The following is a 13,815-nucleotide window of genomic DNA, read 5'->3' as shown; positions in this document are numbered from 1 at the left end:
ATATATATATATATATATATATATATATATATATATATACACATACACACACTTTCTTACCTATACAACCCTTACATTCTTGGCACTAACCCGACACTGAACTAGCACTTTCTACTTAAAATCGCGCACGTACAGTCAGAAATCACCCAGCTCATACATTTCTCATCATATAGAAGCCGATCATTTATCTGCATTCAATTTTGTTTCCATACCATATTTAAATAATAGGCCCGGGGTGGATGGAAATAGAGGAGGAATTGAAAGGTCATCTCTAAATACTGCAGCAGTTGCCATGGAAACATAGCAAGCCTCAACTTACGTATTCCTCTTTCATATTGCTACATCTCCGGCTTTCACCATAACTCATTCTAGTGGGTGAAAGGGGATAAAAAAAAAAAATTGACAAAAACTATGCAAAAGGGAAAGGCGAATGTGTCAATCTTGATCTCAAGAACAAATATGGTTTCTTAACAATAACAATGTTACATAGTTGGTTACATAGTTATATAGGCTGAAAAAAGACATGCATCCATCAAGTTCAGCCTTTCCTATATCTGTTAATTTGTTGCTGTTGATCCAAAAATGTATTAGAAAGTGATTAGTAACACCCAAAATCACCAATAAAAGCCTTATGAAATTGGCAACAAGCAGATATTCTCTCACAAGGCACGCAAGACACACAAACACTGCGTTAAGATTAAGAACCCAAGCAGGTACTTCGATATACTTTGCAGTTAAACCGTTGACCGCAGACAACCATCCGACCTTTCTATTTTGCCCACTTTTCCTGATGAAAGACTCAGATCTTAATCAGGAGATATTACCGTAGATTCTGGATATGCTTTATGCCTATCCCATGATGGGAGGCTGCTCCATTGTTCCACGTAGGCGACAGTCCACAATACTGGACAGAAAATACACATTTCCATGTGACTTATTTTTTTTTTTTACACCCACAGCTCACCAGCATTTAAGAGGAAAACCACCACCACAGCGTGATTACCATTCATTGGACATCAAATGTACTTTGAACCACAGAGCGATCAGCAGCTTCTGCTTCACTCTAGAATAATTCTGCATGTGTAACTGTGAATGGAGGTAATAGAAGGCTGTCCATAGGCTTAGCAATTGCTGGAAAGCCCTACTACGCTACAGAAACAGTATAACAAACACTTTTAGGGGCTGCCATATAAGACACGCTGAACTCCCCTAACAGCAACTGTAGCTGTCACTAATTGTTAAAGGGACAGTCGACTAAATACCGTTTACCGCACATTCTCCTCCCCAATGGCTGTCATACAACATCTGTCAGTAGCGTTATCAGGCTCTTGCCAATCGACCTGAATCGAGCTGTGAACAAGTGCTGGATCAAGGTATGAGGAGCAGGGCCTCAAGAGAAGTGCACAATATTAAAATATACCTATACGCCATTATAATTAACCAAACTATCAATAGCTACGGCATACACAGCATCTTGCATACACTTTGCCTTGAAAGCGATTCTGGAAATTCACAAAAGGGCTATTATAGAATGAAAAGTAAAAACAATACTAAACCTTCAATATTTACCCCTCCTTCACAGAAAAGGGATTGTTTGTTCCTAGAATCTAATGTTGGTTCAATAACCAGCTGGCAATCTGCCCACAGCATACAAATGCATAAACAAGCACTAAAGGACAGCACTCTGAGGACAATGCTTGCATAGAGCGTTACAGGGAGACAAAAAAACAAAACACAGGAACCAGGCACACATCCATAGAGAAACATCAGAAATGTTAAGTACAGTCATTAAAATTAGCCATGGACACCCGTTCTACATATATAAATGTTTGTTAAGAGTAGATCCAAACTACGCTAAATGTAAAACGTGCACTACTTCATTGTATAAAGAAATATAGCAAACATAGGAGACCTAAAAACCCAGCACTCACTTCGGCAGAATGACGTTAACGTCCCATATCTTGATGAAGATGAAGATGAAGGTGACACATACAGGTGTGTATTCACTAAACTAGACTTTCAGCAAGCTTTATTCCCCAATGGAAGATTTTGCATGAGTTGACTTCCTTGTATATTATAAAGAGTTGGCCCCAATGAGCATCTGCTGCCGGAAGAGATTAGTAGGCCCTGTATGATGTTTAGTTAAATGAGGGACAATAAGTCCTCCAACCATTCTATTATGCATTAATCAGGGCCAGCTCAACCTTCTTGGCGACACCTGACAGCGTTTGACCTTCGTAAACAGGTGTATTTACTCAAAATAACTGACACGCACGTTTGCAGGAAAGTTGTGATTTTTAAACTCAATGACGACGATTCAACCCCATTGAGCTTCTGCTGCATAGTGCTTCCGTCTCCTCACCCATTTAATTTTGCACTGTGCCGGGCCAGCTCAGCCCTACTTGCTGGAAAATCTGTCGGTGGTGGACGTCCACAATGAATGGGTGAAGTGAGGGAGTCGACGCCACAGCCCAAAATCCCCTCTCAATTCTCACTTTAGTGAATACATGCCATAGTAAGTCATGAGATAAAACTTTTGTTTAGAGAGCATATCTCAGACGCTGAGTTTGCCTGTAAACCTGTTTGGTGCATTAAATGGAACAGTGTCCAGATTATGAATTGAGGGCGGTGAAGAATCACTTAAGTACATTTTACATACATGCTCCGGACCCTATTGCGTATGTTAATGACAGAGTAACGTGGCATGAGATGGATGGGGGGGGTGTGATCAAATAGCTCTGCTTAAGTGTATCAAGTAGAAACATTTGAAAGAGCAAATATCAAGACATTGCCATTTTTTAATTAACTAAATTGATTAGCAAACATTTTGACTCCTATAAATCAGACACATACAGGCAACATTAACTAGCTTACATAAAAGACCAAATAACTGCGTTGACTATGAGTGCAAACAGTTTGTTGCTATTCACACCTTAAAAGCATAAATTGCATAACTATTACAATCACCATAAAACACAACTTAATATATTCTGGTATCCAGCAGAATACCAATAGGATGTACATGTAAAGCAGAGCGTAAATATAAAAGTATGGTACCTACAGTGGATATAAAAAGTCTACGCTCCCTGTTAAAATGCCAGGTTCTTGTGATGTTAAGGAATGAGACAAAGATAAATCATGTCAGAACTTTTTCCACCTTTAATGTGACCTATAAAACGTCTACAATTCAATTGCAAAAGAAGCTGAAATCTTTGAGGGGAAGAAAAAATAAAAAAAAACTCACAATAACCTGGTTGCATAAGTGTGCACACCCTCTGTGTTCAGAATTAACCAATCACATTCAAACTCATGTTAAATAGAAGTCATTACACACCAGCCATCATTTAAAGCGACTCTGATCAATCACAAATAAAGTTCAGCTGTTCAGGTAGGATTTATCTGACATTTGCTTGGTTGCACCTCAGAGCAAAAGCCATGGTCGCAGAGAGCTTCCAAAGCATCAGAGGGATCTCATCAGAGCCGGCCTTAGGCGGTATAGTCCGGCGCTCAACATGAGATGCTGGCACCGCGACGGAGTCACGGAGAGTAAGGGGCGCCGAGCGGTTGCCGAGAACTTCACGAGCAACCGCTCGGCGCCCCTGACCGGGACTTAGATTAAAGCATCGGTTTTTTTTTAAACTTTATTTAACATCAATGATTTAATCTAAGTCCCGGTCAGGCGCCCCTGCAACCATGGCGCCCAGTGCGGTCGCACAGGTCGCACACCCCTAAGGCCGGCCCTGGATCTCATTGTTGGAAGATATCAGTCAGGAGAAGGGTACAAAAGAATTTACAAAGCATTAGATATACCATGGAACACAGTGAAGACAGTCATCATCAAGTGGAGACAATATGGCACAACAGAGACATTACCAAGAACTGGACGTCCCTCCAAAATTGATGGGAAGAAAACTGGTCAGTGAGGTTTACAAGAGGCCTACTGCAACATTAAAGGAACTGCAGGAATGTCTGGCAAGTACTGGCTGTGTGCTACATGTGACAACAATCTCCCGTATTCTTCATATAAATAGGCTATGGAGTAGGGTGGCAAGACGCCTTTTCTTCCAAAGAAAATCATCCAAGCCCGGCTGAAACAAACATTAAGTCCCCCAAAAGCACGTGGGAAAATGTGTTATGGTCTGATGAAACCAAGGTAGAACTTTTTGGCCATATTTCCAAAAGGTATGTTTGGCGCAAAAACAACACTGCACATCACCTAAAGAACACCATACACACAGTGAAGCATGGTGGTGGCAGCATCATGCTTTGAGGCTGTTTTTCTTCAGGTGGAACAGGGCCTTAGTCAGGGTGGAGGGAATTATGAACAGTTCCAAATACCAGGCAATTTTGGCACAAAACCTTCAGGCGTCCGTTAGGAAGATGAAGAGGAAATTCACATTTCAGCACAACAACGACCCAAAGCACACATCCAAATCCACAAAAGCATGGCTTCACTAGAAGAAGATTAACGTTTTGGAATGGCCCTGCCAGAGCCCAGACCTGAATCCAATTGAACATCTGCGGGGTGATCTGAAGAGGGCTGTGCACAGGAGATGTCCTACCCAAAAAGACTGATTGCTGTAATAAAATCAAAAGGTGCTTCAACAAGGTATTAGTTGAAGGGTGTGTACACTTATGCAACCAGGTTATTGTGATTTTTTTTTATTTTTTCTTCCCCTCAAAGATTTCAGCTTCTTTTGCAATTGAATTGTACACGTTATAGGTCACATTAAAGCTATAAAAAGTTCAGACATAATGTATCTTTGTCTCATTCTTTAACATCACAAGAACCTGGCATTTTAAGAGGGGTGTGTAGACGTTTTATATCCACTGTATATGGTAAAGGACTGAGGAGGAAGGTCACGTTAAGCACGGATACAAACATATGTTATAAACAGCAGTTGAGCTTAAACCACCTGCAAAGGGATGAAATTAAGTCATACTGCACGCCAGGAAGATTAAAGTTGCTACCATCAACAGCCATATATACTGACTGTAAAAGAATGAAACTGTTTTTTGTCGACATGCCAATACACTGCTTTAGTACACAGGAGTTGGTTTACAGCATACCTGAACTAAATGGGAACAGCCAATAAATATAGGATTTTGCTCTGGAAATAGTGTCCAAAACCATCTCTACTTAACCGTTTATGATGTATCTAACCTATATTTTTATTTGGGGGGTATTGTGGCATTATACCAGTTGAACACTGGCAGATGTCAACACTGAAACCTTCCTAGCACAAGAGGAAAACCATTACTTGCTGAACGTATCAATGAATTAGCCTACATTATCATGCAGGTGCATGCCCCCCATGCACCTGTATGATAATGTAGGCTAATCCAATCCAATTCAGCTTGCAGGCACACCCTAACTGAAAACTAGTAGTGTGCAGCATCAGGCGGCGTATGTATGTATGTATGTATGTATGTATATATATATATACATACATACACACACACACACACCGCCATGACTTATGTCAGATCAGATCATATATGTCTTCTTACCTTTAAAAGGCTGTTACCGACAATCTTTGCATTGCCCTTAACACTTATTTATTGAAAATATATTTATGTTTTAGTTTTACCATCAGCAATATTGCACATAATGGCAATATGAATATCTTAATGAGTGACTAAATACATATAGAATAAGAAAATGTCTAATAAATTGTGCAGGGAAGGGGGCCCAATGAATACACACAGAAATAGAACTGATGGCAGTTATCACATGAATTTCATTTCCTTTACATACATACCAGAGTCAAACATCTGTTCCATTTCAAAAATATTTAAAGAAATAGTGTGTCCACAGAAGGCAAGGGTCACACATAATCACATATTGGAAGCAAGGTATTTTTTAAATATAGTTGTGTTGTCATGTTCTATGCTATAATTTACAGGCTTGGGGTCCCTAGAGCTCTTCATAGAGCTCTACAGTGCTGAAGACCCTTAAGTTGGTTGCTATTTAATTGTAAAACACCCAATGGAGTCAGAGAATCATTTGACTCTTAACTCATTCTCTTCCTTTAGTTTTGAAAATCTGAAGGACAATGTAAGTTATCTTTAAATAACGTGAATCTATTGTTGCTCCTATGGTAATGCATATCCACTTTAAATGTTAAATGGAATTCATGCTTTGTCTGCAATAATTCCAGCCATAAATGCCAAAACCAATAGAAACATTTTTCCTCCCGAGGAACTCCATTGTAATCATTTATATTAACAAACAGATTATTTCTATGACTTTGTTGAAAAGGTTGCCATTTAAAGGCAACTGTGCAGGCCTTAGAATACGGCATGTAAACAGATACAATAAAAGCTTAGTGCCCCTAGCTGGTGTCCTGCATAGGGTTCCTCCGAGAGCAATTATAAAGAGTTGTTTTACCCCTCGCCTTCCCTGGTACTAATCTTACATAAATCCAGGGTCCGCTGGAATGACTGAACTCAGGCACAATGTAGAAAAGCAACGTAAGCACCCAGCGTCTATGCACGGAGCAGACCAAACGCATAATCACTGAACCAGCACTCCTAACAAGAGCTGGGCAAAGAGTCAACGAACAGAGTTTCTTAATGAAACTTCTCAGACTGCACAGCGACAGGAACAGAGAAACAGTTTGCATTAGTGATCACTGCAAGAAAAAACAGGGGCATTGAAAAGACAACATGTGCGCCAAGGAAAATGCCATGAACATTATCCCTCACAAAGAATATTTTAACTTAATATTCTATAATTTTAGGGTACCACTTATGGCCCAAGTCATGTAACAACACTAATTCTTGATTTAAATAATCACCGTTTTACAAGTTAAATCATTTGGCAAATGTGTGCGCCCCAAATTAGCACCTATATAATGAATTCACTTCAGTTCCCCCAACTGCTATCAAATTGTGATAAATATATTGACAACCATAATAAGAAAATCAAAGCAACTGGGTTCTTCTAACACAAATTCGGGTTCAAACCACATCTTACACCAAGTACAAAGTAATCCCGGCCGTTGCTACCCTCTTGCCTGTATCTCGCATTTACAATTTTTCAAAAAAGCTCACACTGCTATACAAATTCACAAATTTATACAAAGTAAGTGCAGGAGTGAGCATGACAACCTCTGCCTCCTTATTGAGGAGCAGATCCTACAATAAGTAGAGTGTTACTAGGGCTGCAACTAACGATTATTTTAATAATCGATTAGTTGGCCGATTATTTTTTCGATTAATCGATTAATCGGATAAAAAAAATGAATGTAAATTTTTCATTTATTTAAAATAATTTACTAAACAAATGATGTTAAATACAAACAGCAGAATAAAAAAAACTTTGATAATACATTTCTTGTCTTTATTTCCCAACCAGCCCCCCAATATATGCACATTTGAGCCCAGGCTTGCTACGCTGCCTCCCAGACATGCCATGCTGCCCCCCCACATATGCCACGCTGCCTACCACAGCACTCCATGCTGCCTCCCACATATGCCACACCACGCTGCCTCCCACATCTGCCACTCCACGCTGCCTCCCACATATGCCACTCCACGCTGCCTCCCACATATGCCACTCCACGCTGCCTCCCACATATGCCACTCCACGCTGCCTCCCACATATGCCACTCCACGCTGCCTCCCACATATGCCACTCCACGCTGCCTCCCACATCTGCCACTCCACGCTGCCTCCCACATATACCACGCTGCCTCCCACATCTGCCACTCCACGCTGCCTCCCACATCTGCCACTCCACGCTGCCTCCCACATCTGCCACTCCACTCTACCCTCCACATGCCAGTGCCTGATACGCCTTATACCCCCTGAAACACCACTCCATCCTCCCCAGACATGCCACCCTGCCCTCCCCACATATGCCACGCCATGCTTTCTCCCACATCTGCCACTCCACGCTGCCTCCCACATCTGCCACGCCACGCTGCCTCCCACATCTGCCACGCCACGCTGCCTCCCACATCTGCCACGCCACGCTGCCTCCCACATCTGCCACGCCACGCTGCCCCCCACATGCCACTGTGCCTGATACGCCTTATACCCCCTGATACCCCACTCCATCCTCCCCAGACATGCCACCCTGCCTCCCAGACATGCCACTTCTCTACCCCCAGATATGCCACTCTACCCCCAGATATGCCTTATACACCCTGATACACCACTCCGTCCTCCCCAGACATGCCACACTGCCCTCCCCACATATGCCTTATATACTGTATATGCCTTATACCCCCAGATATGTCACTTCACTGCCCCCAGGATTTAGATTCCCCTAAATTAACCCTAAACTCCCCATTAACCATAACTGCCCCTAAATTAACCCTTAACACCCCCTTAACCACAGCATCCCCTAAATTAACCCTAAAGACCCCATCAACCACAGCATCCCCTAAATTAACCCTAAACACACCATTAACCACAACTGCCTCAAATTAACCCCAAACACCCCATTAACCACAGCTGCTCCTAAATTAACCCTAAACACCCTATTAACATAACTGCCCCTAAATTAACCCTAAACACACAATTAACCATAACTGCCCCTAAATTAACCCTAAACACCCCACTAACCATAACTGCCCCTAAATTAACCCCCACCTCCCCTAACTTTCAGTAGCCCAAATATATATATATATATTACATACATATATACACACATATATATATATATACATATATATATATATATATATATATATATACACACACATACACATTATATATATATATATATATATATATATATATATACACACACATTATATATATTTATATATATATATATATATATATATATACACACATTATATATATATATATATATATATATATATATATATATATATATATATATATATATATATATATATATATATATATATATATATATATATATATATATATATATATATACACATATACTTACAGTTAGATGAGTGTCACAGCCATGTGGTTCTGGCCTGGAGAAGGAAGGGGCGGGGCCAGTTGTCACAGTGATTACAGGGAGGGGGAGTAAGTAGGAGCTGCTGCTGTGAGACGGTGAGTCAGACTAAACGGATTATATAATGAGGGGGATTTTTCAGAGCGTTTGCTCTGAAAAAACCCTCATTTTATAATCGATAATAATCGATTCAACTAATCGATAATGAAATTCGTTGGCAACGAATTTCATTATCGATTATTATCGATTTTATCGATTAGTTGTTGCAGCCCTAAGTGTTACATTACATACCAAAACTCTGGGAGTTAGGGCGACTTGAAATCACTTCCTGGCGCCAAGGCTTTTGCAAGACAAAGGGGAAGATGGGCCAGAGCTGCCACTGGGAATCCCCCCCCCCACGTGGCTGTGGGGTACAGTGAAGCAGGCACCATTAAGCGCCCTGCAGGTAACAGAACATGCATTGTGACCCAGAGGTCTACAACCGACAGAGGCGTGTCAGGTCTCTGCAAGGTGAGAGGTGGGAGTGTGTGTATGTATAGTGCCAGAGTCAGCATGTGTACTGCACTGTAGTGCCAGATTCAGTGTGTATATTTTATATATGTATTGTGTTAGTGCGTATGTTGTTGAGTAGCGTGGTGCATGTGTATTACAGCGTTGTGCATGTGTTACCGTAAGGCAATAGCACAAGGGTGAAGGTCAGCATATAGTGTTAGCGTGTGTGTGTGTTAATGTATTTAAGTATATGGTGTTAGCATGCATGTGACTATGTGGTGTTAGAATGCATTTGTTACCATATGGTGTTGAGTGTCAGCGTGTGTTATTGTACGGTATAAGCGTGTGCGGATGCCAACATATGGTGTTATTATGAGTGTGTGTCAGGAGCGAGCCTGGGAGATGATGAGGAGGGGCAGGAGACTGCTTGATGGATGAGGTCAAGCAGCATCACGTGACGCACTCAAGCACCAATGATACACGGAACAGAAGTGGCAGGCACAGTGAAGCTCCAATTCCAGGTACATTCAATATGTTTCATGATGTACTTATGCATGTATCAACTTTATTTAATGAACACTGAATTGATTTATCTCCATTTAATGTATTTATCAATTTAGCAAGGTAATATTTATCAATTATTAATTCGCTTTACAAAATATATTAGTTTAACGGCTTATTAAATGGATTGATTCTACTGATTTAGCAATTCTTTATTGAATGGATCAAGATATAATTGCCAGATATGTCATGTATGGAACCAAAGTTTAGGGAAAACTTTATATTATTAATTACATATTTTTAGAAGACATATTTCTTAATTATGATACATTATTGTATCATAATCAAGTATTATTATACAATCAATGTATTATATCAAGGGGACTTGATGATGGAGCATCACCTTAAACAGGAGGGAGAGGGGCGATATGATTGAAGCTTCAAAATAAAAACATATTTGGGGGGAAAAAACTGGCTCCTATATCCAAACCAAATAAGTTGACCCCATGCATTACCTTATAAGACAAGTGAAATCCGAAAACCAGCGATAAAACTCCAAGGAGGAAATCTGTCAATGTAAAAGAAAATCTGATTACAACTAGCAAATACTTAAAAATATGACCATTATATCTTATGTCATGTTGGGTATTATATGGTATTCACCAAAAACCGTTATACAACCAAATAAAAAAAAACAGTAGTGCTCACTGGAAACAAAGATGATGTACTTGATTTCAAACGATGTTCTTTATATGAAAATTAATTTCAGCCAAAGCGAGGATTCTGATAATATCATACAACTTAATAACATTCTTTAGACCTGAAGTTATATGGCATTTGTGAAGTCAAGTTTTTCCAACACAACAGAATCTTGGCTGTGCAATTCGCAGATGCTGAAAAGCAATCTCTATTTGTCTAATGCAGCTGTTGGTACGGTGGCCCCTTTGGGCTTGCCTCAGGAGGCATATCACATTGCTCAGCGTGTTGTGGAAAGTAATGCACTGGGATTATTTTAATTCACAGCTACCTATGAGAGCACTGATGCCGCTTAAAATACACATAAGCCAACCGCTGCTTCAAATTAAAAATACTATAAATGTATGTTTTCCTTTGTAGAGAATCAGGATGGTTACCCAGTTAATTAATGGAGAAAATATGAGCAAGAACAAGTAATGCATATTGTCAAATTTGAATATCTATAATTATGCAGTGCATGTACAGAATATACCAATTTTAGGTGTACCCTAACACAAAATAAGAGACTCATATTCCATACCATAATCAAAGATCTAGCAAAACGTTTGGTAAATTCTACCAAACAAACCATTAAAAACGTACATAAAGCGACGCTCCCGCAGTTCTATGCGCTCTTATATTACAGTTGTGTCATTCTTCAGTTAACAAATGCCCCCCTTGCAAGTGCATGAAGGGATTTAGCAGAATCCCCCTATGCATTTGCTCTTTCTCCATTCCCCCAACCACTCGGCTTGCAAGAGATGTGTTTGACCAAACGCATGTCCTGCTTGCCAGTGCTCATCGGCACTTTAATCACCGCCAACCAGCGGACTTCTGCCAACCTCACGGAGGGGGCAATGCCCTGTACACACCTGGAGCTGCAGCTTCTCCTAAATGAGTTTTTCTTTTCTGCTAAAGCATGTATATAAAATGTACTTAAAAAGCGCTTTAATACACATTCATCATAAACGGGGCAGCACCAAAAATGTTTAACTGTTTTTCACCATTTTCCATCATAAGGTTAGCCTGCAAGTTTAACTTGCTATCAGAATAGTGGTTATTTTATAGCAGGAATATCCCAAAGGTGGTATTGCCAAACCAGAAATCATAAAGCAATAAAGCAATATCAATAAGGTAAAACAAAATGCATGATTGCAAACGGTGTTAGGATATATTCGCGTCATAATAAAGCATTTATTAAAAAGTTGATTATCAAGTGACATTTAAAAAAACCGGGCATGCTACCTGTCAGAAACAGTACTTCACTTTTTGCCAGAGGAGAATGAGGAGAATGAATCAGATTTTTACTTATGTTTGCTTAATTGCAAAAAAAAAAAAAAGCGCTCAAAAAATTATATATATTTTTATTTTTGTAATTTATTTTATTGTGCTGTGTCGGTAGCTATAGCTATAAAACATTTAAAACTCATCAGACTACCAGAAAACGTGATGAAAATGGAACCCAAGAGTTGAGAATCTTTGAAGCAACATCAAACAGCAATGACTGTTTGGCTTTACCTTTTTGCTGGTGGCGACAATATATACAATATATATATATATGATATATATAATTTATTTTTTAAATAGAGCTCCCACTAAACTTTCAAAATAACAGGCCAAAATTATTCTTCTGTTATAGATATTTTTTTTTGCAACTTACAAACTGTATTCTCCGATTGGCCGGAGTTGCCTGGATGTAGCTCTTGGCCTACTGGATGAGATATACATTGACAGTACAAATGAAAACGCGGAGAATCTTCCTAGATAAACCACATTTCCAATAAATAAAGTGTATTTCTCAAATTTAATGCCATTTAAACCAAAGCACGCTAGCAGCATAATTGATTTTTATTTTGCATGTAAAATGAATTTCTCGTTCACTGTGAGATTTAAGAGTTAAACGCTGTATAGATAATTGCTCTTTCCCCCGGTTGCTTACACTGGCACGGTACCCTGTCAGACACGCTTTGTCGCCAATTCAATCAAAAAGGTGCAACTGGGGAAAACCACCAGGGGAGCGCATGCACCAAACAATGCGCGCGCACACACACCTGCCCCACAAACCTGCCCTATTTCAGCAAAAACACACATACTTTACGGATACCTTTGAAGTGCCAAAATATACACATTTAAGTAAACCTCCTATATATATATTTTTGCGCAGTTATAGTTTTATACCACACATGAAGAAAAATACACATTGATCTAGCAGGGTACCATTCACATCTACAAGCAACTGGTTTTACATGTAGTTGCATCAATAAATACGCTGAATATAAAATACGCTAACATTTATATATGTGCGTCTACACTAACAAAATAAGAGCACAATCATGTTTTGTTGCCAAAAAATATCAGATCAATAACATCAACATCCTAGGTTACACTTTTCATTCATTCTCTGGAGACAACGTCCTTCTACACCCGGACAGTCTCAGTGTTTACAATGAATGAATCCAGTGCAGGTTGGCAGTCGGAAGTATGAAGGAAGCTATTTAACACATTATTTGCTATGGAAACACAAAAATCCCTAAAAAGCACTTAACAATCGCCTCTGACGACCACTCCCCCCCCCCATAGAAATGTTACAAATAATATCCGTCTTCCCATAGGAGACTCGTGAGCGACCAAAGCCAGAGACGCATTCCCCTCCCGCTCCCATCCCGTAAACGTACTTGGCGCTGTGATCAAATAACCACGTGTGCACCCGGACTCGGTAGTCTAAATCACAAATCCAGCCTCATGTTCTGGAGACGGTAAGATCCTCGCGTCCCGGTCACGCGGACAGAGTTAGGCAGAGAATTAGGTGGGGCGCGGAAAGGGGATTCAAAGTGCACCCCCTCAAAGAATTCAACAACAACCGCCCGTGGGACGCGTCGCACTTCCGGGTTAGGTGGTGTCGCTCAGTAAAGTGACGTAACGAGCTACTTCCGCTCCCTCCACAGAATGCAAAAGCATGGAGACAGAGGATACCGGAAGCTGAGACAAACCCTAGGAGCACGTGGTGTGGCAGTGGGTTGTGCTTGAATAGAAAGCCGACTGAAGCCTTGAACTACAGACAATGCTTCCTGACAGGTCTCCTCGGCTGCTACAGTTTGTCACGTTCGCGCGAGAGTACGTGAGCCGCAGAAACACATGTAACA

The 13,815-nt window shown here is 40.3% G+C and overlaps 1 protein-coding gene across 3 annotated transcripts in view; it reads right to left on the bottom strand.

The window, feature by feature from the left end:
* The window catches only part of TBL1XR1 (TBL1X/Y related 1), a 45,890-nt gene that overhangs the window by 14,458 nt on the left and 17,617 nt on the right, over nt 1-13,815 (bottom strand). Inside the window, exons 1-2 of one of the 3 annotated variants that reach the window (XM_053458911.1) lie at nt 13,348-13,577; nt 10,453-10,505 (exon numbers count right to left, since the gene is read on the bottom strand). The exons of 1 other annotated variant lie outside the window; for it this stretch is intronic. The gene's annotated coding sequence lies outside the window, so the exon portion shown is untranslated. Of the gene's footprint in view, nt 1-10,452; nt 10,506-13,347; nt 13,578-13,815 lie in introns of those variants that run through there. One more of the 3 variants, XM_053458910.1, reaches the window with a different exon arrangement.

Source organism: Spea bombifrons, chromosome 3 (genome assembly GCF_027358695.1).
Source record: "Spea bombifrons isolate aSpeBom1 chromosome 3, aSpeBom1.2.pri, whole genome shotgun sequence".
Taxonomy (NCBI): domain Eukaryota; kingdom Metazoa; phylum Chordata; class Amphibia; order Anura; family Pelobatidae; genus Spea; species Spea bombifrons.
Note: the sequence above shows the minus strand (reverse complement) of the source record. Positions and strands in the feature narration are given on the sequence as shown.